General features: G+C 41.2%; 1 protein-coding gene across 4 annotated transcripts in view; it reads left to right on the top strand.

Moving 5' to 3' along the window:
• Positions 1 to 27,146, top strand: part of LOC122806805 — a 381,197-nt gene that overhangs the window by 352,827 nt on the left and 1,224 nt on the right. The window lies entirely within an intron of this gene.

A 27,146-nucleotide genomic window follows, 5' to 3' on the forward strand; every position in this document is an offset into this window, starting at 1 on the left:
ACCCTTTCTGATGAGCCATTATAGACCCTGAATGCCTGGTTATTCGAACATTGAACAGTGTACTGTCCAGATACTAAAATCGAGTATGTTCTTTATGCATCCATGAAACAATAAGTTCAGAAGATCTTTACGATAGTGAATGAGGTATGTGGTCTGAGTTTAGAACATCAATTTCCAATGGTATATGCATAGATGAGAATATGTGCTCTGTGGTTTTTCATCTGTAAGTAAAGCAGCTTTTATCAGTCCAGTGACAAAATGACTAAAATGAGCAGCAGTAGATTGTATAGGTATTTACTAGGCATGCAGTCCAGGAGAGCACTGACGAGCCTAACCCAATATCCCAATTGCCTCAAAGTGCAGTTTGCTTAAGTGACTTGCTCAAGGTCATACATTAGGCAAATGAAAGTTGAGAGTATAAGCAGCTTATACCCTTAATCGTCTCTACTGTCAGTTGAGTAGATATCAGCTGTGACAAGAACCTCTTATAGACCACTTCCTTATTTTATCCATAGTTATTTAGTCCATACAACCTAATGTATTCAAAAAAGTAAAAGTAGTAAATACCCAGTATTTTAAATGAGGATGTTTATAAATGGGCTCTGGTCTTCATAAATATAGAAGCCAGAGACACACAAAGCACTGTTCAGGATTACAATTCATATACATAGACTGTGGTCCTGAATAGCAGCATACAAAGCAGGTCAAGTGTCTATGATGCATCTCCAAGCATAACTCTAGTTAAGGGGCATATTCCAGGCACAGCTATGTTTTAATGAATGAAAAATAAGATGTGCACTTAAGACTTCCTGGATGCATATAAAGATTTTAGACTGTAATTCTATTATAATCATTTACAAATACTACTAGCTTGACATGGAGCTTTGAATTTTAATACACCCTTATATGCCACAGACAGGCAATATAGATCTGGTGTGTTAAACAAATGTATATTGTTTCTCCTTCAATTATAAAGACAATATTAATAGTGAATACGAACAAACTATCTTATGAAATAGACTGGAGATGTTATACATTTTCAGTTGATATCCAAAAGTTGTATTTTTCCCCAACTACTACTGACTTCAGGTACATAGCTTCCTGTATTGCTGCTTCCCTCTCCAGGGCCACTGCATTGAATATGTCCCTTTGCTGGATAACCCATACCTGTCACTGCGTTGTTGTAATTCATTAATGCCAAACATTAGAGTTTCATACTTTTCATCCTTCCATAAATCCAGGCAGTGCAAAAGTTGTTAGACTACTAACTTTACATTTTGTAGGGGGCATAATTTAACTCAGTCCCTAATATTCTACTGTCTTGCACTATGAAGTTGAGAGATATGCCTATTCTCTATACCTCCTCATTGTATGTCACAAACTGTTTCAGGCATTGAATAAAGCCCAGGATCCCCAATATATGTGCATTTAGCACAATGGATTAGAGCTGAACTGTACTGCACAAGAGTATAGAGTATGATTCCCAATTAGTGCCTCTAAGGCAGGCCACTTGAATATTATCCCAGGTGTCTAGTAGTCCCCCACATGAGGTTTTACTTTGTTTTTGTAATTAAGTGCCTTTAAGGCATGCTATATAGAGTATCTATTGTGTCTATTGTCTCCATATCCATGTTACATGTTAAGTGCCTTTAAAACACTAGTTTTTCCCATTAGTACCTAGTGCCTCCCTCCAATCCCCAGTATAAGTGCAGTTAAGGCACAAAAATAAAGTATACTCCCTGGTGTCTAGTGTTTCCCCAACCCATGTATTTACAATTATCCCTGGTGGCAAGTGGTCCTCAAAACCATTGTTGCAGGCTTTGCTCTCAGGTAGTTTAGGTGTGTGTTACGTGTGGAAGTATTACAGTCAACCCATCCGACCCTTACTCGGGCACACATATATACAAACACACGTACACATACACACATACACACACACACACACACACACACACACACACACACACACACACACACACACACCTACCTAACCTCACTAACCCACCCCCCTACTGCTACCTCCCAGGCAGAAACACACACTCACGTGTAGCCCTTCACATATGCTCATGCACATGCCCTAACACTACTTAATCACCAGCACTTACCTCTGCCATGATGAAGCCACGGTGGTGCAGTGGTAGCGTTGTCGCCTCACAGCAAGATGTTCTCCCATTCGATTCTCTGCTGGAGCGCCTTTTGTGTGGAGTCTGCATGTCCTCCCTGTGGTCGAGTGGTGTTTGAAAGACAGGCGTGAATGGGAGTGCCTTCGTTGAAGGTTGGGCATCAAGCTGGCACCTCGGCACCGTAAAAATCTACTGCCAATCATTAGCGGACCAGAGTTCTGCTGTGGCGACCCCTAACCAGAAAAAGCCAAAAGAAGAACAACAACTTACCTCTGCCATGATGGATCAACACAGACTTTTGGCAAGATGCCAGTAACAGCCATGGTAATTTACACAGCTTACATAAATGCCTGACTGCTGTTAATCTGAGCAATCATAGAAGGGGTTTGTACTGTATACAGCTTAAGTTACATAAACATTTTAGAATGTATAATTTGTCTTCAGAATTAAACAATATTTTATTTCACCCTGAAATTGTTAAAATTATGTCTGGATAACATAAATATTTGATCAATATAATTAGTTTAATTTACAGAAAAAAGAAGACACCTATTCACAATATTAGAAACTGCATTCATCAAAATTACATGATATTCTCAAGTCAGTAAGGGATACTATCCCAAAATTAATACAATATTTTAATTTAATATTAAATTATAAATCAAATTCTAGGTCTCAGCTTTTAACTTTTTATAAAATTTTATCTTATGAAACACATATTCCAGAACCATACTAGAAATATATGATTAATTAATCTTATTCTGATTTAAATGATAAAGACAAATTAGTAATTGTGAAGTCTCCTGACACAAATTCCTTTTCCTTTTTGGATGATTTTTGTCTAGAAATATCTGCATATAGCTTCCTATGCTCCATCTAGGTTAACTAAAATGTTCTGTGAAGATCATAATAAATGCTGGAGATGTAATAAAGAACTTACCTGGAGATTCAGAAAAAAAACACCACTGGAGGTAACAGCTGCGGACAAAACAGGCTGTTTATATGATACGGGAATTTGTGATTCAGAGACATGAGCAACAATCAGGAAAAGCCTCATTACTGGCTAACTTGCATGTCTCTGAATTGTCTTTAACTAACATGAGTACAAATCAGCACTTTTCTGCAGTATTTAACACTAGCAATTCATGTATTGAATTGGCACAGGCACCCACATTCACTCTACCACACACATGCACACTTTCAAACACACAGACACGCAGACATGCACACACACAGACATAGGCATGCACACACACACACACACACACACACACACACACACACACACACACACACACACACACACACACGCACACACACACACACCAAAATACTTCTTAACCTGTCCCTGGAGTTGGCACAATATCCCAGTGTCTCTACTTATTTTCATCCTGTAAATCTTGGATCCTTACGTTCAATTAATCATGTCAGACATTAGAGTTTCATTCTTCTTTTTCTTCTGCTTCTTCTTCTTACTGTTTGTAAAGTGCAAGATAATTCTAGACCCGTTGCTCTATTAACTTTTTAAGTGAGTCCAAGAACTACTTTAAAAAATGTCCCTGTTGTCATCTAGTGTTCCTCCTGACTTTATGCTGAAGCCTCCGCCTCATGGTCACACCCATTACTCTCAACCATTTCTGATTTTACAGGGCACTTCTGTTGATGTTCTTCGTGCCTCACTGTTGCAGTCATCACATTTGGGTTATCTGCTTGCAGAAGCCCTCAGTCAGCCTGATTAACAAAGTCTTGGTTCCTGCGTCTGTTGCTGTCCCTTCTTCCATGACGTCAGGTTGTCAGGGGTATAAAACATGCAGCCGATGCCATTACATCAGTCTTACTTGCCGTGCGGTGCCCAAAGCAGAAGCAGTTCGTAAGTGCTGGTTGGCCAACTCCTGAAGTTTTCACTTTCGAGTTTCAGAATTGAAGTCTTCAACTAAAACTAAGTACCCTACTGGAGAAACTTTTTCTTGCTCCTTACCGATGTCAGTAAAAGTTAATAATTGCATTACTTGTGGAAAGCAAATACCTCACAAAGATTTTAATTCATACTGTATTCCTTGCCTAGGCCCTGACCACAATGTACCTTGTTGTCAGTTTTGTGATTTATTTTAATCAGCGCACTATCCATCATCGGTATATTTTTGCCTCTAAATATTTCGGTTCTCTGTTCAGTTATCCAGAAATGTCATCAGTAAGCCATCCAGCTACCAGAATTCTGAAAAAACGCAAAGATAAAGACAGAGACAGGCTGCCTAGGTCCAAAGCTGCCGGCGATGCTTCTCCTAAGCCAGTCGCCAGTTCGCCTGTACTCAGTGAGGCACTTTCGCAGCCCCTGATACCCGCTACTTCTGACTCGCAGGCCTCTACTGAGACCCATTCAGTGTCCGGTATGCCGTGAGATGCTTCATCTGTGGAACCTGTGGATGTCTCTACTTTGGATGGGTCCAGAGCTGCTGTGCAGGCACCAGCTTCTGAGGGTGTATTCAGGCCTATGGACTTGCATATTAAACCAATGCTTCCTTCATCTTTAAGGCCTAAATCTCGAACCATGCCTAGAAAACCAACGCCCAGGCCGCATGATCAGGTCTCTATGCCTAAAAACAAATGATAAAAATGGCTGAAGATCTAATCAGGGGAAGCCAACCAACCTCTTCTAAGAGACCTAAGACTGAAATTGTTTATGAATCTTCTGACCAGGATTCTGATTTTTCTGATTCTTCTGATGATCTGGATTTACCCTTATCTACTTATGAGGATTCTGATGCAGAGGACTCTATTCCTTCTGCTTCCCCTCCAGAGGATTTTTTCTTTTGGTGAAACCTTGCACACTCTAAGGGAGCATTTCCACTGGGAAAGCCAGGATTTTTCTGATTTGAAAAAGAGGCTTAGGGATTTCTTACTCTAGCCTCAGCATAGGCCTGAACATAGTACAGTTGTGTACACTTACCATAAATGTAGATGTTCGAGTGTACTCACTTTTTCAGTCCTGGTTACCCTCCCTCCAGCCCCCTTTTTTCTTCTTTTGGCTATACCTCTACTCTACTCTACCATGCTCAAAAGCTTTTTGGTGTATTTGCTTTTTTGTTGGATGTATAACCTTGCATAGATTTAGCTATACCTCCTGTACTAGACATTGTTGATGATGCCTTCTTGGAATGTAGTTTGGCCCCTGATTCCTTGCCTCCTGCTCCCAGAAAACCTGACAGATATTACAGGGTTCCTGATTCTCACAAGTTCCTTTTTAAAAATCCTACTGCGGATCCTGAGACCATTTAGGTTACTACTGCCAAAAATCCTACCCCTTCTGATAGAGACTCCAGGGCACTGGATAGATGGGGTAAGAAGGTTTACACTTCTGCAACCTTGGCCATTTGGGCCTTAAACTGTCAGTTTCATGTGTTACAGTATCAACAACATATTATTGGATTGCTTAAACAGAAAATTATGTTGATTCATGACTGTACTGAAAATAAGGAATTATAGGATTTAATGCATTCTGCTGAACAGGTTGGAAAACATACTTTGCAATGTAGGTTTCAATCTTTAGAGGCCTCTTGCAGGGCTGCTGTCACTGGGTCTGTACTCAGAAGGCATGCTTGGCTTAAGGAGCAATCTTTGTCTGATAATGTTAAAGCTAAACTGTTGGATGCTCCCTTAAACCAGGACTGCCTGTTAGGCAACAAAGCTGAGGAAGTTCTTAAAAAGATGGAAGATAAAGCTAAATCTATGCAAACTGTTAAAGATTTCTTACAAGTTCAGCCTCCAAGATTTAGTAGGCATTGGCCCTCTAAGAATTGGTCCTTTCCGTCTCCTTCCAGGCCTTTTCAATCCAAACCCAGACACAGCAGAAATCCCATGTTTCAGTCCCAGGGTACGCATAAGACTAAGCAATGGGGGGCTCCCACCTCCAAATCTGGGAGTAGTAAGTCTCCCCCCTATGGAAAACTGTCCCAATGACTTGATTATAAAACTTCCAAGCACTTCTCAACTGAATGCTCCTTTAGAGGGAAAGATTGGTCTGCAGACCAGAAACTGGGAACTCATTACCTAGGACAAATGGGTTTTAAATATAGTGTCCCAAGGATACAGATTTCACTTCCACACATTACCAATGCCAAAAGGTTGGCCAGATCTACCCCCAAATCAGTTGGCAGAGGCTCAAAAGCAAATACTCTCCCTTTTAAACATAAAGGCTATTCAAACTGTACCAGAATAGGAAAAAGGAAAAGGTTTCTACTCAAGACTTTTCCTGGTACCCAGAAAAGACAAGTCTTGATGTTCTGTTCTGGACCTGTCTACTCGAAACACCTTTTTGGTGATTCCAAAATTCAAGATGCTGACTCTTCACCAGTTGCTTCCTATGCTAGGAAAAGATGCCTGGATGGTAACACTCAATTTAAAGAAAGCATATCTGCACATCCCAATCAGGGAATCTTGCAGAAGATACCTACGCTTCAAAGCAGACTGCAATCACTACCAGTTCTCTGCACTGCCCTTTGGCTTATCTACTGCGCCCATGGTATTCACAAAGTGCCTAGCCCCAGTCATCGTATTTTGCAGGAAAAGAAATATTCAAATATACCCATACTTGGACGATTGTTTAATTCAGGCAGAAAGCCAAGACATAATTTTAAATCATCTGGCCTTTGTACAAAGGGTGCTAACTTGTCTGGGGTATACCATAAACAAAAAGAAATCACACCTGGTACCCTGTCAACAAATCATACTCCTGGGAGCAAGCTTGAATACAACTTCCCAGATGGCTTTCCTCACACCAGAGAAACAAATTCATTTGACATTCATTTGACAACCTACTTCAAACAAGTGGCCACAAAAACCCTACTATCTGCAAGGCAAATACTACAAGCCTTGGGGTTCATGGCCTCCTGCATTCTTCTGATTCCATATGCAATGCATTCTTCTGATTCCATATGCAAGACTGCATATAAGGAAACTTCAATGGTATCTAAAAAGCCTATGGTGTCAACATTTTCAGGATCTAGAAGCAATGATTCCTATCATACCTTGCCTATGCCTAGAGTTTCTTTGGTGGGCAGAGGCCTGCCACCAAAACAAGGGACTACCATTCACACCACCCCCTGCCACCCAAACCCTAACAACAGACACATCAGATTATGCTTAAGGGGCTCACCTGGCAGGGAAGTGCATTCAGGGCAAATGGAACCCAAGTCAAATGGACTTGCATATCAATCAAAAAGAAATGTTAGCTGTACAGCATGCTCTGACAGCCTTCAAGGACCACATTCTTCCCGGACAATTAATGGTAAAGATGGATGGACAACACCACTATTATGTGGTACATAAACAAGCAGGGGGGGGTACACATTCTTACCCCCTATGCAGACTAGCCATGGCATTGTTGAACACAGCCCTGAGCTACTAAGTGCATCTACAAGCTCAATTCCTGCCAGGAAAACTAAATACACTGACAGACGAACTAAGCAGAAACCTCATGGACCCACAAGAGTGGAAGCTGGAACCAAGGATTTTCAACATGTTGACAAGCAAATGGGGAGCCCAGATATAGACCTGTTTGCCTCCCACCAGAACTATTAGTTGGACAAATTTTGCACAAGGACTCCCCACAAACAAGCTTGGAAAGTGGATGCTCTGTCCTTCAGCTGGAAAAACCTATCAGTTTATGCCTTTCCTCCTCTGCCTCTGCTCTCCAAAATACTACTAAAGATCAAACAAGACAAACCAAGGATGATTTTGATTTCACCAGACTGGCCACGCCAACACTGGTACCCCCTCTTGTGCAGTGTATAACTGCTGGCACCATGGCACCTGCATCAGACTCCTACCCTATTGTCTCAGCAAGGAACCAGATTCTGTACCCTCAGCTTGATACACTGAACCTAGCAGCCTGGCTAATTATCTAATCTCACCTTTACCATCCCTCAGTAAACCAGTGATGGATATCATTTTAGAGGCAAGGAGGCCTAGTACTAGAAAATCTTATGGTGAAAAATGGAAAAGATTCTGTGCATGGAACCAATCTCAAGGAATGAGCACAGCAGCGCCCAATTTACCTCAGATTTTACAATACTTAACTGAGATGCTTCACAAGGGCCTGTCTTTCTCCTCCATCAAAATTCACGCCTCAGCCATTTCAGCTCATTATTACTCAGAACCTCCCCTCTTCTCTCATCCACTGCTTAAGCAGTTGCTCAGAGGGACCAAAAATCTACGACCACCCAGGAGAGCCCCAACTCCAGCCTGGGACCATAACTTTGTATTGGAAAAGCTCACCCTTCCTCCTTTCGAGCCAGCTGCCACTGCAGATTTAAAATTCCTCTTTTGGAAAACAGCTTTCCTTTTATCAATCACTTCAGCAAGAAGGGTATCTGAATTACAGGCCCTCATGGCAGTGGAACCTTTCATCATGTTTCACGCAGACAGGGTGTCCCTCAGGACCAACCCCTCCTTCATGCCCAAGGTGGTATCCAGTGTGGTCCTTAATCAATCCATTCATTTGCCAACCTTCTTTCCTAACCCAGAGAACAAAGGGGAATGGATACTGCACTCCTTAGATGTGCACAGACAACTTAGATTCTACTTGGACAGGACTAAACCTCAAAGGAAATCTGACCAACTGCTGGTGGTATTTGCTGCAGGGGCAGAGGGGAAGGCTATTTCAAAGCAAACCATTTCCAAATGGATAGGCCATTGCATTCATTTCTGCTACAAGCATCATAGAAAACCTATCCCACAGGGGATCAGACCCCACTCAACCAGAGCTGCATCTACCTCTACAGCCTTTCTCAGAGGCGTCCCTACCAGGGACATCCTAGAAGCTGCTACCTGAAGTTCTGTACATACTTTCACCAAGCATTACCATCTGCCAATTTTCTCTAAATCCAGAGCTGGCTTTGCCACTGCAGTCTTGCAGGGCCTTATAGCGGACCTAATGCTATCTAAATTCCTCCTCCCATCCTTAGCTTTGGGAATCTACCCAAATGTGATGACTGCAACAGTGAAACACGAAGAACATAGTACAGTTGTGTACACTTACCATAAATGTAGATGTTCGAGTGTATTCACTGTTGCAGTCCTGGTTACCCTCCCTCCAGCCCCCTTTTTCTTCTTTTGGCTATACCTCTACTCTACTCTACTATGCTCAAAAGCTTTTTGGTGTATTAGATTTTTTGATGGAGGTATAACCTTGTGTATTTATAGATTTAATTGCTTCCCATTAGGGGGCACCTGACATCTGGGGCAAGAAAAACTGATGTAATGGCGCTGGCTGCATGTTTTATACCCCTGACAACCTGACGTCATGGGAGAAGGGACAGCAACCGACGCAGGACCCAAGACTTTGTTAATCAGGCTGACTGAGGGTTACTGCAAGCAGATAACCAAAATGTGATGACTGCAACAGTGAATACACTCGAACATCTACATTTATGGTAAATGTGTACACAACTGTACTTTTTCTCTAATACTTGCCCTGCCCCTCATAACTCATGGGCCATTGCAATCAGTAAATAATATCACATATTACAGTTTCATACTTTTTATAAAGCATAAAAAAACTGCTATACTAACTAATGATACGCTAAGAGTGCAGGATTTGAAATTTCCATCTTTTTTGCATCTTTTTTTAATCTAAACACTTAGGCAATATTTTACAAACATTTCTGGTGTCTAGTAGTGGTGCAGAGCACTATCATTCTGTGTGTCAATGCTGAAGTTACAGGATTTAAATCTTTTTAAGTCCTTTAGAGTATTTTATAAGTCTGTCCCTAGTGGCTGGTGTCCCCCACTCCCACAATGCACATATTTTGTGCTGTAACACTTTAGTCTATTAACTTGGAATGTGCTTTTTAAGGAATGATATAAAGGGCTATCCCTAGTTAGCGCTCTCTATCCTCCAGTATTGCAGAATTTGCTTATTAGTCAAGGGGAATATGGAGGTGTGACAGCCCTCCCCACACACACACATTCACACACATACACAAATACACAGGAAGAAAGACACACACACACTCACACACACACACACACACACACACACACACATGCACACACACACACACACACACACACACACACACACACACACACACACACACACACACACACACCCTAGCTGATCACACTCGCAGATGCATTCATCCATTTACCCATACACATTCATTCCCACACACACACATATACCCTTGCCCTACCAGTTTCCTAACTAACCACCCATTCTGTGACCTCCCATGCAGCACACTCACTATACATAACTCACAGCTCTACATAAACTCACACATGCAGCCATACCCACATAAACACATGGGTCCCATTCATTTGGTCGACTCACATTTGGTCGAAAATGATTTCAGGCAGCACACTTCACTGAAAGCTCATTTGGTCAAAAATGAAATATAGCCCCTTCCCTACTGCAGTGCAACCCTGGAGTGAGAATATTATTTTTCACCCCTCCCTCTGTCCCTCCCTTTCCTCTACCTTTAAAATGTACCACCCAGAAAGACTCCTAAGATCTACCAACCAAAACCTAATAGAAATATACAGACCCCTTCGCCCCCCCAGAACAAAACCTCCTGTCCTTTGCCCTAGCACGCCTATGGCACTCCCTCCCTTCCTCCATCCGTAGTACTGCCAACCTCCCTTCCTTTAAAAAATCACTTCACTCACATCTAACATTCAAGTGGGAATGCTCCTGCTCCCACCCCACATAGCCTATTCTCCACTTCCTATAGGCAACTATCTCATATATCCCAGACACTAACTTCATATTTGCATCTAGCAAATACTAAGCCAATTTAAATAACTTCTTAAATTCTCAAATTGTACTACTCCATTTCAAGAAACTGTATATTTACTAATGCAATGTTTTGTCTTCTACTAAATGTAACCTAAAATTTAATTGTAACTGCAGAAACTTTTTGTATCTTGTAACCAAAAATTTAATTTGTAAGCTGCTGTAATCTTTAGGTTCATAGGTTCATACTAGGCTATCTGCCCTAGGGCATTTATAAGCCTAGCCAGAATGTGTTTGGCTTTCGCCACCCATTTTAAATTTATTTTGCTATGCCCTTTTTCGAGGTTAGTATACTGTGCCTCTGTCTAACAGTGACACAGAAGTGATACCCGGGGTAAACCTACGATCTCCCATCCACTCATCAAGATTCCTCTTGAAGAGAGTCAATGAGGGACTCTGCCTAACCTGGACTGGGATTTTATTCCAGAGTGAAGGGAGCCTCTGGGTTATGAATCTGTCCCTCCAGCATGTCCTATTTATTTCAGTGCTGAGGTTCAAGTCTCTCGAGCGCGTAGCTCGATGGGATTTGGATTTTCTGTGGTGCAGCATGTCCATTAATTCCGGGTTGGACATGGCTTTATACGTCAGGCACAGATCGCCTCTGAACAGGCGGTATGCCACTGAGTAGAGCTGGAGTTTCCTTAACCGGGCAGCATATGGCATCTGTTTGAGCCCTTTGATCCTCTTGGTGAGGTACTTTTGGGGTCTTTCCAGTTGCTGCAGGTGTCTGGTAAGGTACATCCCAAAAGGGGCATTGTACACAATTATGGGCCTGATGAGGGATGAGGGATGAGTAAAGAGGCACGATGACCTCCCCTGATCTAGATGTGAATCCCTTCATGATTAGGTGGGCTATATAAAATGTTTTTCTAACCACTTTGGCCACGTGGTTGTCAAATGAGAGATTGCTATCAACTTGGGTCCCCAGGTCCCTAATTACTTCTTCTGTACTTAATGGATTACCACCTATGTGGTAATTTGTGGGCACTTTGTTTTTGCCAAAGGGATGACTATACACTTTTGGCATTTAGCTTGAGGCCATGGCTCTGGCACCAGTTGTCTGTTTCTATGAGGCCCTTTTGGAGGATGCTTGTGTTGGCTGGAGAGTTGATTATAGCGCCCAGTTTGCAGTCATCTGCGAACTTGGTCAGCCACAGTCCTTCCATGTTGGCCTGTACCTCTGAGAAATATATACCGAACAAGAGAGGTCCCAGGACTGAGCCTTGTGGGACACCACTTGCAACTGGTTTGGAGTCTGACATGGCTCCAGCAATTCTAACCATGTGGGTTCTGTCCTTGAGCCAGTTTGCAATCCATCTAGTGACATAGGGGTTTATATTTAAGCTGGTGAGCTTATCTATAATGCCAGAGTGGGGTATTGTATTGAAGGCTTTTGCGAGGTCCAGGTAGGCTGTGTGGACCACCTTCCCTCGTCAATGGCCTTGGTGACTGTTTCAAAGAAATCAACCAGGTTTAAGAGGCAGGATCTGCCCTTAACAAAGCCGAACTGGGTAGGATCCAGTGTTTGTAGGTCCCCAATATCTTTATTTATGAGGTCCATGATGATCCTTTCCATAGCTTTGCAGACCAAGCTAGTCAGGCTTATGGGGCGATAGTTTCCAGGATCCGTTGAGGCACCACCTTTATGGAGAGGGACCACTGTTGCTGTACACCACTCTTTGGGCACATATCCTGTAGTATGGCTGAGATTGAACAGTAGTTTTATGTTTGGGTTTAGCTCTTCTTGGAGTTCATGTAGGACGCAGCCCGGGACACCATCTGGTCCCATTGATGCTGTGTTTTTGCTTTGGAGAGGCGGCTCTTACCTGAGCATCTGAGATGTCAGGGGCAGCACTCTGCTGGGAAAGATATTAGCCCTTTTGGTGGGGAGGGAGAAGTTTGCTGAACCTGTCAGCTAGGATGTTGGCAATGTCTGTGGGTTCAGTGTATTTTTGTCATTTTGGACTAATTCTGAGCATATCTGGGAATTACCACCCAGGTTCCTAACATAACTAAAGAAAGCCTTGTGATTATCCTTAGTGTCCTGTGCAATTTTTCTCGAAGCTGACCTTAGACAATTTTATGTGTGCCCGTAGTTTTGGTAATACTGATCAGTGATGCCTTCCCTTTTTGGGATTTTGCTCTATCATTTAGTAGCTTCCTCCTTCTATTGTATAGTTTGTTTATGGCTGGGGTCCACCAGACAGGACGTCTGCCTTTGGAGGATTGGGTCTTGGTTTTATTTGGGATCGCATGATCCATGCATTCTTGAAGGTGTTCATAGAATGCGTTTATAAAGGATTCTGTGGTCTGGGCCGTATTTTCCACAGGCCCGGGGGCTTTGAAGGATTCCACCTCAGTTTTGAGGAGTGTGAAATTTGCTTTAGAGAAGTTTTTCTCTGTGGTTTTCTGGGCAGCGGGTGGGGTCGGGATGTGAATATCCAGTGAGATTAGTTTATGGTCTGATCTTACCAGTGAGGGATACACTTCTGGTCTGGAGCATAGAGTCCCCATGTTGGTGATGATCAGGTCCAGTATGTTTTCCCCTCTTGTGGGAGTGGTAACAAGTTGTTCCATAGCATTTGAGTTTATAAATTCTAGGAACCTTTGGGCTAGGGTGTTGGAGCTAGAGTAATGCTCCCAGTCTATGTTTGGGTAGTTGAAGTCGCCCAATATAATGGTGTTTGGAGAGACCTTCATATTTTCCAGTGTTCTCAGGAAGGCTGAGTGGGGTTCCTGGGTTTGGGAGGGTGGTCTGTAGCAGGCTATAAACTGGAAGTCAGTTTTACCCACTGTTAGTTGCACATGGATAGTCTCTGATGCTTCGTGCTTTGCCACCAACCTGGAGGTGTGGGTATCTTTGATGAATATCGATACTCCCCTCCTTTTGTGGTTCGGTCCAAGTTTTGGGGCGAAAGCATGGTATGAGGTATAACCTGGTAGTGCTGGGGTGCTCTCGGGAGCCCTGAACCAGGTTTCTGTTACTGCACAGATATCGATGTTCTCCATGCTAAGGAGAGTTTCGAGTGCGTGCATCTTGAGGTTTAGACTTCTGGCATTGAGTAGCATTACTCTTAGTTTCTTATCCCTTGTGATACCTATGGAGGTGGGTTTGTCTTTTGAGCCTTGCCTAAAAAGGCACTATGGGGTAGCAAGAGCCTTTGCCAATATCCGAAAGCCCAGGGGTGACAGGTGCAAGCCGTCCCTAGCGAAGCATCGTGGCTTGTCGAGCATATCATTCCAAGCTGACAGGCATTGGATCCCCTTTGAATGACACCAGTACTTAAGCCAATTGTTGAAATTGATCATCTTGTCTTCATATTGTGGCATCATTCTTGGTGAGGGTAGATGCTACTCAAGGTCAGGGTCATACCGGCCTGGGCTACATGCTCAGAGAGCTCCTTTATGTCTCTTTTCATGTAGTCCAGGGAGGTCGTCTCAAGTCATTCACACCAGCATGGACAATGACTGAGTCATATTTGTACTTGCCTTGGAGTGACCTGAGTGCTTGTGTTATGTGGCAGATCCTAGCGCCCGACAGGCTGCTCACCGTGACCCTCTCCTTGTTCAGCCTGGTGGCGGGACGTCAGTGTGCCTGACGATAGAGTCACCTATTACAAGTGTATCAGGTGTGTTGTTTAGTCTTAAGGGCTGTGACTGTTTGGCACACTGGCTTTGTGAGATATGTGTTGCACGTGTTTTGTTTTGGGGTAGCGGCTGCTTGGGTGTCTGCTTTGGAGGTCTCTGCTGCTTCGGCAGATCTTTATTTAGAGCCTCCGAGTATGTTTTTGTGTGATTATGTGTTTGGTTTGCTGTTGTGGTAGGTCTATGTGAGACTGGAATTGTAGTGAGTGTGGTTTCCTTCTCCTCCTGACTGGTTATGCCAGTACTGAGTTGAGAGAGCTTAGCCTCCAGTTTGGCTATATGGTTGCATCTCTCACATGTGTTGGAATTTGTTGGGAGGAGGAGAGGGTTGTCTGTGTACATGAGGCAGTTGTAACAAAAATCATTAAAACATGGTAGTCTTTATCAGTATACTCCATTGTATATGCATGGCTAAACTGCACCCAAAGTGCTTCATCATGGAGCTTTTCTCCCCAGGACTCCATTGAAAATGGGTTCTCATTGGCCCAATGGACTATCCTGGTTAACTAACTGCAAATAAATAAATAAAAATAAATAAAGGCCATTTGGCCTGATAAGCCTGTAATATTATTTAATGCTCCAGTTCTGTCTTGCATTAAGAATGATTAACTGCCTCACTTTGGGTGCAGTTTAGCCATGCATATACAATGGAGTATACTGATAAAGACTACCATGTTTTAATGATTTTTGTAATTATGTAACACTATTTTACCTTCTTCTAATACATATACAATATGCACAATATATCATACAGATAAACAAAATGACACTATACTCTATTATGCAACTGACCAACTGTCATAATGCTTAGCTTTACCAATAGTCCCAGTGTTCTTCTGAATAAGAGCTAATCTATAAACATAGCCAGCTGAACTTTGCACATGGTAGATTAAAGCAGTAATGCTACATCAGGTGTCATAAGTCTCAACCTGCCACTGCAAGAAATTAGGACAAATCCTAAAATAATGATGGGACAAAGGCCCAAAAATAGGGACAGATTTTTACATTGCTCTTATAAACTTAGAAAGTTGCTAAAATAGTTGGATTTCTATTAGCACATATTTTCTGATGAATATGAAGCCTGAAACTCAAATGTAGGTCACTATTTAGAGACTTTTATCCTCAGTGATTTGCCAGAAAACCATATATGTTATGTGGACCAGATGGAAAATATGAGACAAAAATCTGGACATTCTGCAAAAATCTGGACAGTTGAGCGGTATGCAGGTGTGTACACAGAAACATAAAGAATATGGTCGTGTGGTACATGTTCTCTATTTGTACTCCTGGCTCTGCAGGTTGAAGTACAGATCCTGCCTTGTGTCTTGAAAAATGTTTATTAGGCTGGAAAACATTAAGACTGTAGCACATATTTCTCAACTGTACAAATTTTTGCAGACTGTCCAGATTTTTGTCTCATATTTTTGGTATGATCCTCAATTTTGTTTTTCTGGTAAATCACTGGCAAAGCACTGAGAATTGAAGTCAGAAAATAATGACAGGCATTTGAATTTCAGACTTCATTCCCTTCGGAAAATGCATGCTAATGCAAAACGTCTTATTCTATCAATTTTCTGTGTTTATAAAATCAATATTTAAAAACTGTCCCTATTTTTGGGCCTTTATTCTACCCATTATTTATGGCTTTGTCCATATTTCTTGTTCTAAAAGGTTGAGAGATATGGTGTACCAATATTCTGCTGACCACACATCCATGTGAATTAATCTCTAAGAATGCTTGGGAAGTTGTTTCCCATACAATCTATGAAGCTCAGGAGCTCTGAGAACATACTGCAAATCTCCAGCTTTGCCAAGCTTTCCTGCTTCAGACAGCAAAGGTGGCATTTAGCTACTTTCACTCTACCATTCTGAGAATTTAATTTCCTGGTAAGAATATTCAGGGTTATCCGAGTGACCTGTTTAAGCCCAATCATCATGTATTCATGTATTCTACTTGCTGAAGATAGGAGTCAACCAGTCTAAATGTCACCTGACTGTACCTAGCCTAAATGTGGTAGAAGTTACTTTTAATTTTTGAAACAGAAACGGACATCAATGCAAGCAAGGCCTCAGCAATTGTAGGGCCAGTATTGACCATTTTGGTGAAGCTCACAGCTGATCCCACCAGCCCACTTTACCACCCCATATCCACCCTAACCCCTTTCCACCTGCTGACCTCCTGGACTTTAGATTTTTTTCAAATTATGTATCAGCAATATATGTTGATTAAAATTATTAAAAATATATCTTTATTAGCTTATATTTCTTCAAAATATACATCAAAACAAAAAGTAAACTATTAGCCAGTCTTGGTAATTTGAGAATTCTACATACGCCATTAACTTTTGGAGGTACTGTGCAGACATCACCAAGCAGGTCATATTACTCCGAAGTAGGCTCATTTGAAACGAAACCTGGTATTATCTTCTGACTCATCACAGCCCCTAACTTTCACCCCAAGCTCAATGTCCTCAGGTGCCCGGAAGTGCAGGAAAAATGAGCCAGTGGGGATGGACTTATTTATTTATTTATTGGGGGGCTAAAAAGAACGTGATTTATTTTTTCTAAACTGTATTATACATTCTCATCTCATTTTACTCCTTTCTTCATGGACTTCATGGACTGTTGAAGTATGCTGCCCAGTGAATTCTCACATCTTGTTACAGTCAGTGTGTTTCCACAAAGCCACATGCTACTGTTCAACTTTCTCAGAATGCTTAACAACACTAATAATAATCTCAAGCCTCTCCTTACAAATGGCACAGTTTATACACCATTCCTCATATAACTATTTCTCAAAGTGTATTTTTATTTATTTAAAGTATTTGCTAAACTGAGTAAGCAGGCTACTGTTTACAGATCATTTCCAGCCAAACCCTAAGCTACAAGGGCAACAGCAAAAACTACATGCATGGATAAGAGCAACCACTAAGCTTAACAGCATTTTAAAATGATGGGAAGCTCCAATATCTTGGAAGAAAGCTGTGGTGGCTGTATTAAATAAAGAGTGTCAAGACCCATCAGACCAAGCTTCATATAAATCTTTTTTTAATTTTAAACCACAACTGTAAACTGCTTATGTCTATATTAGCTAAATGAATGGCAAATGTGTTGCCAAAAATGACAGATATGGATCAATGTGTTTTTTTGGAGGGGAGGCAAACATTTGGCAACATTAACATAACAATGATGATCCAGAGGGAAGCAGAACATAAGAAAATACCTCTGTTGTTGGTGGGTCTTGATGCAGAGAAAGCATTTGACAGAGTAAGCTGGGATTTTAGGAGTAGGGAAATGGAAGTACTTGCATTCCACGATACAAGAAGAAAGTTAATTAGAATGATATATGAAGAATCAGAGACAAGAATTAAAGTGGGAGGGTTCCTCTCTGATGATCTGTGTTTGAACAGAGGAATCAGGCAGATGTGTCCTCTTTTCCCATTGTTATTTGCTTTACAATTAGATCCATTGATAAAGAAAATAAGGGACCCAGAACAACAAGGATATAATTTGTATGGTAATCAAGGAAAGATGGCTTTATTTGCAGATGATATTATTTTGTATATGATAAAGCCAGAAAAGGACATTTCATTGTTGTGGAACATTTAGAGACAGTTTTAAGTCTTTTGGGGATTTAAAATGAATGAAGATAAAACAAAGGCTATAGCCATAAATTATGTACCCACAAACAAAATGGTTCAGCAGTACCCATATTTATGGGAACATGATAAGATTAAGTACTTAGGAGTATAGATTTCAAAAGGCTTCTGTTATGACAGTCAAAGATATGTGGGAAGAGACTAAACAAAATATAATATAAAACTTGAGAAAATGGAAACTCTTATTTATGGATATGGATAGTAAGATACAAGCAGTAAAAATGTTTTAGTCCCTTTAGTCTTGTATATGGGTCAGCCATACTTTTATCAACCCAAGGAAAAGTTGTGGACAGCAATTAATAAATAATTGAAAACATTTGTCTGGGAGGGAAAGAGAGCAAGAGTTAAGTGGGTTGATCCTTCCACTAGAACAAGGTGGTTTAATTTTACCTGATTTGAAGGGATGTTTTACAGCTACACAGTTATGGCTCCATATATGTAACACAAGCAGAAGGCTATAATTCAAAATGGAAAGGGTTGAGGATGAAGCAAGGGAGAAGTTCAAGAAAGAGAGTGGGATTTTGGGTGAAAATCCTTAAGGAAAATAATGACAACCATAAAGAATATTATAGTTATAGAGTAGCAGAAAGTATTCTAAGAAATAAGCCAATACTAGAATGGAGAAAGGAGACTTTGCCAAGAGGGCCCTGGAATTTACTGGAGAAACACGTCAAAGGATAAGATATCAACAGCATATAACTCAAGTAAGAAAGGTAACAGAGTGGGATAAGGCCAAGGCAACATTTATATTGTAGGCTAGAGACAGCCTTCACTACCAGGGCTTGATCTCAGAGTACAGGCAAAGAGAAAGGGATAGGGGAATTTTAAGTGAAAGACCTGCTCTGCTAGAATTTTTAGATGAATCTAGAAACAGAAGCGGCTGTTAAAAAGTAATAATTAGAATAATGCATGATAACTATAAGAAGTCAATTAGAGGAGATTAGAAAAGATTTGGAAGAGAGACTGGAAAAGCGGTTTACAAGAAAACAATGGGAAGACAGATATATGGCTCCTAAGTAAGCAACCAAGTCCAAAAGGTTTAGGATCTTTGCCTGGGAGTGTTTGCATAAGTATTTTTATACCACAAGCAGAATTCTTCCTCAGGTCGATTGCAAATATTTGTGTGTGTGATGAAGAAGAAAGCGGTAACTGAACATATGTTTTGGAAGTGTAATGATTTGGCAGATTTTAACAATTCCCTACAGAGTACTCTGTCAGAAATATTGGGTGAGCAAACGGCTGTAAGTAAGCTAGTTATTCTTTTGAGCTTGGATACAGGATCTGAATTGCCAAGACATAGTAAGATCTTATTAAGTTTAATCCTGTTCATTGCCAAAAAAACAATTACTAGAAAATGGAAATCAAACTCTGTACCAACTATATTTGAAGTATTTAATATTATAAAAGAGATAAAAGAACTGGAAGATGGATCTTTAGAAAAGGGAAGGTGCAAATTGCACAGAAGTAAATGGGGACCATAGGAACAGTACATGCATACTAATGTTCAGGAGGAGGAGTGAGGTTTGAGGGAAGACATGAATTCAGCAATTTTTTTGTAATGTTGGACTGATGATAGTAGCAAAGAAAATATAGGTTCATAGGTAGGTACTAGGCTATCGGCCCTGGCACCTATACAAGCCCAGCCAAAAAGGTACCCTGGCTTTTGCCACCCAAGAAAATTATTTTCCTGTGTCACTGTCGAGCAGAGCCACAGAGGTGATCCCCGGGGTGAATTTCCTATTTCCCATCCAATCGTCAAGATTTTTCTTGAAGAGTGCTAATGAGGAGTTTGTTTGATATAGATGGGTAGTTTATTCCAGAGTATGGGAAGTCTCTGGGACAGGAATCTATCCCTCCGGCATGTTCTGTTTATTGTAGTGACAAGGTTTAGGTCCCTAGAGCATGTAGCTTGGAGGGATTGGGATTTCTTTAAGTGGAGCATATCCAACAGCTCTGGGTTTGACATAGCTTTGTATGTTAGGCAGAGATCACCTCTGAGTAGGCGATATGCGACGGAGTAAAGCTGGAGTTTTTTTGAGACGGTCTGCATTGGGCATCTGTTTGAGGCTGGTAATCCTCTTTGTGAGGTATTTCTGCAGCCTTTCCAGTTGTTGTAGATGTCTTGTGAGGTACATACCAAAAGGGGCGTTGTACTCTATAATGGGTCTAATGAGTGATGAGTAGAGGGGAACAATTACCTCTTTTTTTCTGGATGAGAAACCTTTTGTGATGAGGTGTGCCATGTAGAAGGATTTTCTGACTACTGTGGCAATGTGATTATCAAAGGAGAGACTACTGTCCACCTGTGTCCCAAGGTCTCTTATCACACTTTTGGTGTTAAGTATACTACCGCCTATGTTGTAGTTCATGGGTACAGAGTTTTTACCAAAGGGGATGACAATGCACTTTTTGGCATTGAGCTTGAGGCCATGGCTTTGACACCAGGCATCTGTCTCAGTGAGGCCCTTTTGTAGGATGTCCACATCATTAGGAGTTTCAATTAAGGCTCCTAGTTTTCAGTCATCTGTGAACTTCATTAGCCAAAGACCTTCTGTGTTAGCCTGTACTTTAGAGAAGTAGATACCAAACAGGAGAGGAACCAGGACTGAACCCTGTGGTACTCCACTTGTCACTGGTCTGAAGTCGAATTTGGAGTCTGCTACTTTCACAGTGTGAGTTCTGCCAGTGAGCCAGTTGGCAACCCATCTTGTGACATAGGGATTTATACCTAGTTTAGTGAGTTTATCTATAATTCCAGAGAGGGGGATGGTGTTGAATGCCTTGGCAAGATCTAGATAGGCTGTGTGAACCACCTTTACCTTGTCAACGGCTTTGGTGACTGCTTCAAAGAAGTCTATCAGGTTTAGGAGACATGATCTGCCTTTTACAAACGCAAACTGGGTGGGGTCCAGAATTTGGAGATTACCAATGTCTTTGTTTATAAGTTCCATGATAATACGTTCCATGGCCTTGCAGACCAGGCTCGTCAGGCTAATGGGGCGGTAGTTCCCAGGGTCCATGGTGGCTCCCCCTTTGTGAAGTGGGATAACCGTCGCTGTGCGCCATTCAGCAGGCACAACGCCTGAGGTGAGGCTATGATTGAACATGGTACTTAGGTGGGGTGCCAGTTCGTTCTGTAGTTCATTTAGAATGCAGTCTGGGATGTTGTCTGGTCCCACAGATGCTGTGTTCTTGGCTTTGGAGAGTGTGGTTTTTACCTGTGCAGCCGTGATTACAGGAACTTTGCATTCTTCCGGTATAGAGATGGGCTCTTTAGGGGGTGAGAAGGGGGTAAAGTTAGCACTGTACCTATCTGCTAGGATGTTGGCAATATCAGTTGGGTCTGTATATTTAGTGCCATTGTGCTGTAACTCAGAGCAGATCTGAGTGTTGCCATTGAGATTCTTGACATAGCTATAGAATGCTTTGTGGTTGTCTTTAGAATCAGTGGCAATTTTTTTTGCAACTAGCTTTGGAGGATTTTATCAGGGATCGCAGCTTCTTACTGAGGCTGACCAGGGAGCTACTCCACTCATGAGATTTTACTCTCTTTTGCAACAGTTTCTTCCTTCTGTTGTACAGTTTGTTTATGGCAGGGGACCACCAGATTGGTTTCCTTTTTTTGGAGGATAGCGTCTTGGTTCTGTTTGGGATAGCACGATCTATGCACTCATGTAAGTGCTTATAAAGTGCAATTGTGTAGGATTCAGTAGTCGTAACTGTATTGTCCATCTGCATGGGTGTCAAGAAGTTCACCACTTTTGTCTTAAGAAGCATGAAGTTGGCTTTGGAGAAATTTTTTACCATGGTTTCCTTAATAGGGGTGGGGGCAGGATGTGGATATCTAGGGTAATTAGCTTATGGTCGGATCGGACCAATGAGGCGTTGACTTCAGGTGTGGAACACCGGTCACTCATGTTGGTAATGACTAGATCTAGGATATTGTTGCCCCTGGTGGGGATGTGGATAAGTTGATCCAGGGCATTGGAGTTTATGAATTCCAGAAAGCATTGAGCGAAGGAGTTGGTACATGAGTAGCTTTCCCAGTTAATGGTGGGGTAGTTGAAATCGCCCATTATTAGGGTGTTTGGTTGAACCCTAATATTTTCCAGTACATCAAGAAAAGAGGAATGGGAATCCCAGGGCATGGTGGGTGATCTGTAGCAAGCTACAATTTGGATTGCAGTTTTGCCCAGAGTTAGTTGCACTTGGATAACCTCAGCTGCATTATGCTGAGCAACTAGCCTGGAGGTGTGGATATCCTTAATGAATATGGACACACCTCCACCTTTGGTGTGCCAGTCCAGGTTACATGGCCAAAAAGTGTGGTATGAGTTATAGCCTGGTAGTGCAGGGGTGCTCTCTGGAGCCTTGAACCAGGTCTCAGTCACTGCACAGATATCGATGTTCTCCATTTTAAGGAGTGCCTCGAGTGAGTGCATATGTGATGTATATTGCATTTAAATGGAAAAAATGTTAAAATGTTTTTTTTCTTTTCTATTAATGTATGTTTGCCTATGTCTTAAGTGATAATTTAATAAAACTGTTAAAAAAGGAAAAAGAAAAAGCAACCACTAAGCATTATGTTAAATCTACATGGATGTACAGAGAACATGCAAAACCTAAACATTTCACTCAGATGTATTCAAGACACTTTCCCCCAAAACTCCTGCCCAATCCAGTCCAGTCCAATCATTTTCTGTCTTTACATTTCTGCTTCTCCCCCCTTATTTTGCATGTGACTATAAAACTATGGTATCCCTGCGATACATTCTGTTACTGTTTCTGTTACTATTTTTCCTCTTTTAGCTAAGTGGAATAATTTTTCTGTTCATCTCTACTTTCAATACATATACACCTTATGTTTCACTTCTCTGGGATTAGCTTGCTCCTTCCTACAAGTGCAACAATTGTTCTTCTGCCATACTGTTGAACTGGTAACATTGTCTCAAGACTTTGTGAACAGAAATTACCTCACATCACACTATCTGCTTGTTTGTTTATTCATTTATGTTTACTAGCATTTGTTTTCATACTGGCTGAGGTTGGGTAATCAATAGTTGTTATTATTTTATAATTATACTCATTAGCAACCGATCATATAGCCAATGTTAGCAATAGAAGCAGACAAAAAAACAGTACCACTGCCAGACTTCAGCCATAGCAGTCTACTTAATATATGCTGCACACCTACATAAGATGATTTTCTGAAAGAAGTATTGATGTGCAGCCATATTTTATACTGTAGCTTAGCTCACATCTATAGATGCCTGAAACTCCCACTGTATTGAATACCAAAACTGAACTATACCACAAAATTACTATCCTCACAAAACTTTAAGCAAGTAAATGTAAGCTTAAAAATATAACCAGCAATGTAAATACATCTGTACAAAGTTACCATTTCAAATGGATCTATTATTAGCTCTTGAAAGGGAACTTGCAAATAAACTTACCAAAATACATAACCACTGAATCTAAGGGTAAAAATGACATGAGCCATACTTTTTTTTCTTTGCTGGGGAAAAGCCCCTCCTGAGGAGACTTTTATTCCATTCCTTAACACCCCCTTACTTGCATGCACCAGTTCTACATTCACACAGTATTGAGAGAAACAGAAACAACCCAGTGGTTACACTAGTACTTAGTATGGAAAATTATTTTGGAAGGTGCAATCTGGGGAATTTGCTTACTTCACTATTCTTTCAGATAATTACTTACTATTAGATATAGAGTTTCATTTATTTATTTTTGTTTGTTTATTTTATCCTTTGTTGACTAGGTTAGTTCCACTAGGATAACAGCCTATTTTCATGGGAGACCCAAGGTAGTACTTGTACCAGGATAAAAGCACTTGCATCAAACTAAACAAACAACTCAGAGGACAAGTAAAGTCTACCAAAGCCAAATTTGAGGTAAGTTTGGCCTCCCAGGCCAAGGACAAACACAAAGCATTATTTAACTATGTCTGCAACCTCAAAGGTAATACACAATTGTGTGCAGAGCTCATTGTAAATGGAGCCATCTATACTGAGCCAGAAGATATAGCAAACCTACTGGCCAAGAAATTCAGCTCCAACTTTACCCCTTTCTCCCTCTCAACCTTCCCTCAGGAAATATCATCAACTATAATCCCCTACTGTTAATGCTCTAAGACCAAGTGCACTGCATCAATGGGCCCAGACAATATCCCAGGATGCCTTCTAAATGGCATGAAATATGACCTATCAGGGCCTCTGGAATTACAATTTAACTGTAGCCCCCAATCAGGCTTTGTGCCTCATGAATAGAGGAAGGAAACAGACATCCCTCTGCACAAAGGTGGGTCATCTACAGACCCTGGAGACTACAGACCCATAAATCTCACTAGTCATGTATGTAAAGCCATGGAAAAAATTATCATGGAGATGATCCATAGCGACATAGTAAACCTACAGTCATTGGACCCAACCCTGTTTGGTTTCGTCAATGGCAGATCATGCCTACTCAACCTGGTGGACTTCTTTGAGAAGGTCACCAAAGCAATGGACGAGGGCAAAATCATTCACACTGCCTACCTTGACCTGGCCAAGACATTTGACACAATACCTCACTCGGGCATTGTTGACAAAGTCAAGAGGTTAGGTACAAATCCGTATGTCACCCGGTGGACAGCCAACTGGCACACAGACAGGACCCAGGAAGTTAGAATTGCAGAGTACACCTCTACAAAGAGCCTGTCACAAGTGGAGTCCCTCAAGGATCAGTCCTTAGACCATACCTTTTTGGCATTTTCTTCTCAGAAGTCAAGGCAATGTCAGTGGTCTCTGGCTGACTAAATTTGTAGATGATTACAAATTTGGAGCTGTCACTGAATCTCATACTGACACAAATGTTCTCCAGGAAGGGCTGACACAGACAAACTGGTGTCAGAGCTATGGACTAAAACTAAATGCCAAGAAATGCATAATAGTATCCTTTGGGAAGTCATCTATCCCTGGTAATTATCATATTGACAACACACCCCTTAGAGTTGACCTAGTAGTCAGGGACTTAGGGACACACATAGATAGTAATCTAGCTTTTGACCATCACATGTCTACAGTGGTGAGGAAATCATTCTATGTTGAGCAACTTGTAAGCAGAGGTATGCCATCTAAGTCCAAGGAAGTAATTGTTCCACTGTATTTGGCATTCATCAGACCTATCATTGAGTACAATGCCCCCTTTGGTATTACCTAACCAGGCATATCCAACAACTGGAACATCCACAGAGGTTCCTCACTAAAAGAATACAGGGCATAAATAAAATGTCCTATGCAGACCGCCTCAAGGCCCTATCCCTGTATTCTGTCTCCTACAGGCTTTGAGGGGAGCCTGGCATACAAGGCATTGTCAGACCCCACTCTGATGGACTTCCTGCATATCCACAAAACAAACAGCACCATAACTACCCATTCTAAAGACTAAAACTTTGCCTGTGATATAAATGGGACCTGTTGGACAGACAGGTATGTATCCCAGAGAATACCCCATCTATGGAACAGGCTCCCCATCCACATGAAGCAGAGTTCCAACTTGGACAATTGGATGGGAAACCGGAAATTCATCCCTGGTTTGGCACCTATGTCTCTAATGGGCTTTGGTAACCTGTAAATGGTTCATCTCCCAGACCCATGCTTACACTTATTAAGGGTATCAGAACTTATCAGAGATTTGGGATGCATGGCTAGGCTTAAAAAGGCCCTTGTGGTCGTTCAACTAGTAAACACCTATAAACCTATGTGGTACTAGGGGAAATTTTCCAGGGCATTGGGGAACTTCCCCTATTGTTTCCAATAGGTACTGTGGGATCTTTTACATCTACCTGAGCTACCACCAACTCAGGCAGATAGGGTCACAGTTTAACATCTCATCTGAATGAGTGCAGCACCTCGCTTATGCTGTACTGCAGTGTCAGCAAGCCATCTACGTAGTGTGGAAATATATATATATATATATATATACATGTATATATATAATATTTATATATATATATATATATATATATATATATATATAATATTTATATATATATATATATATATATATATATGTTTTTATCTTTTTTGTTTGTTTGGAAGTGGTCAACAGACAGAAAACTTGCATTTGGAAAAGTAGTTAAGAGCTGGGAATAGGATTTTTGTTACTTTCATTTCAGGCAACAGAACCATTCTTTAAATAAAAAAGAAACATTCTTACAGCTGTTATGTGCTGTTAGATACAGTTTTTGTGTTTTGATCAAAGGGTCTGCAACAGAAACTGTGCCCTTATCAATGTGGTCCCAAACTACTGAGTCTTAAGAACCTGAGCCATGCATCAAACATTATTACTGAATATTACTACTCTGAGATTAGACCTATAAGCAACATGATTAAAACGCAGCTTGGGGCATGTGTTTGTCAGAGATGCACATTTTCTAGTTCATCAAATGAAAATTATTCAAGGGCTGTGGTGAGACTTAGTACTTGGTATTTGTATCAACAGATTAATCATTCAGTATTTCACACAGCGGACTAGTAACCCTGCTCAATAACTTAGTTTTGTAGTAGGCATTATAAACATGGCTATCTCAAAAGATACATATCATGCTATAATACTACATATATGTAGAAATTAGCATATGTCAATACTGAGATTAATTGGCTGCATGCATTATCATTTACATCACTATCATTGCACTGAATATTCAACACAGTCACTTCTGGATTATGGTCTGGGTGACCACAGAGTGGGAAAGAACCCTCCTTGAAAGTTAAGGAGAAAGTTACTCTTCAATGTTTCCTGTTACTCTGTTGGATCCTTCAGAGGTGGAATTCACCCCAAACATTAATCCTGGTGAGAGTTTATCTGATCTAAGTAAGTAGTCTGTCTTTTTTTTTTTTTTTTGCACAAATGCTGTAGTACAGT

Source organism: Protopterus annectens, chromosome 7.part0 (assembly GCF_019279795.1).
Source record: "Protopterus annectens isolate FY-2018-M chromosome 7.part0, PAN1.0, whole genome shotgun sequence".
Taxonomy (NCBI): Eukaryota; Metazoa; Chordata; order Ceratodontiformes; family Protopteridae; genus Protopterus; species Protopterus annectens.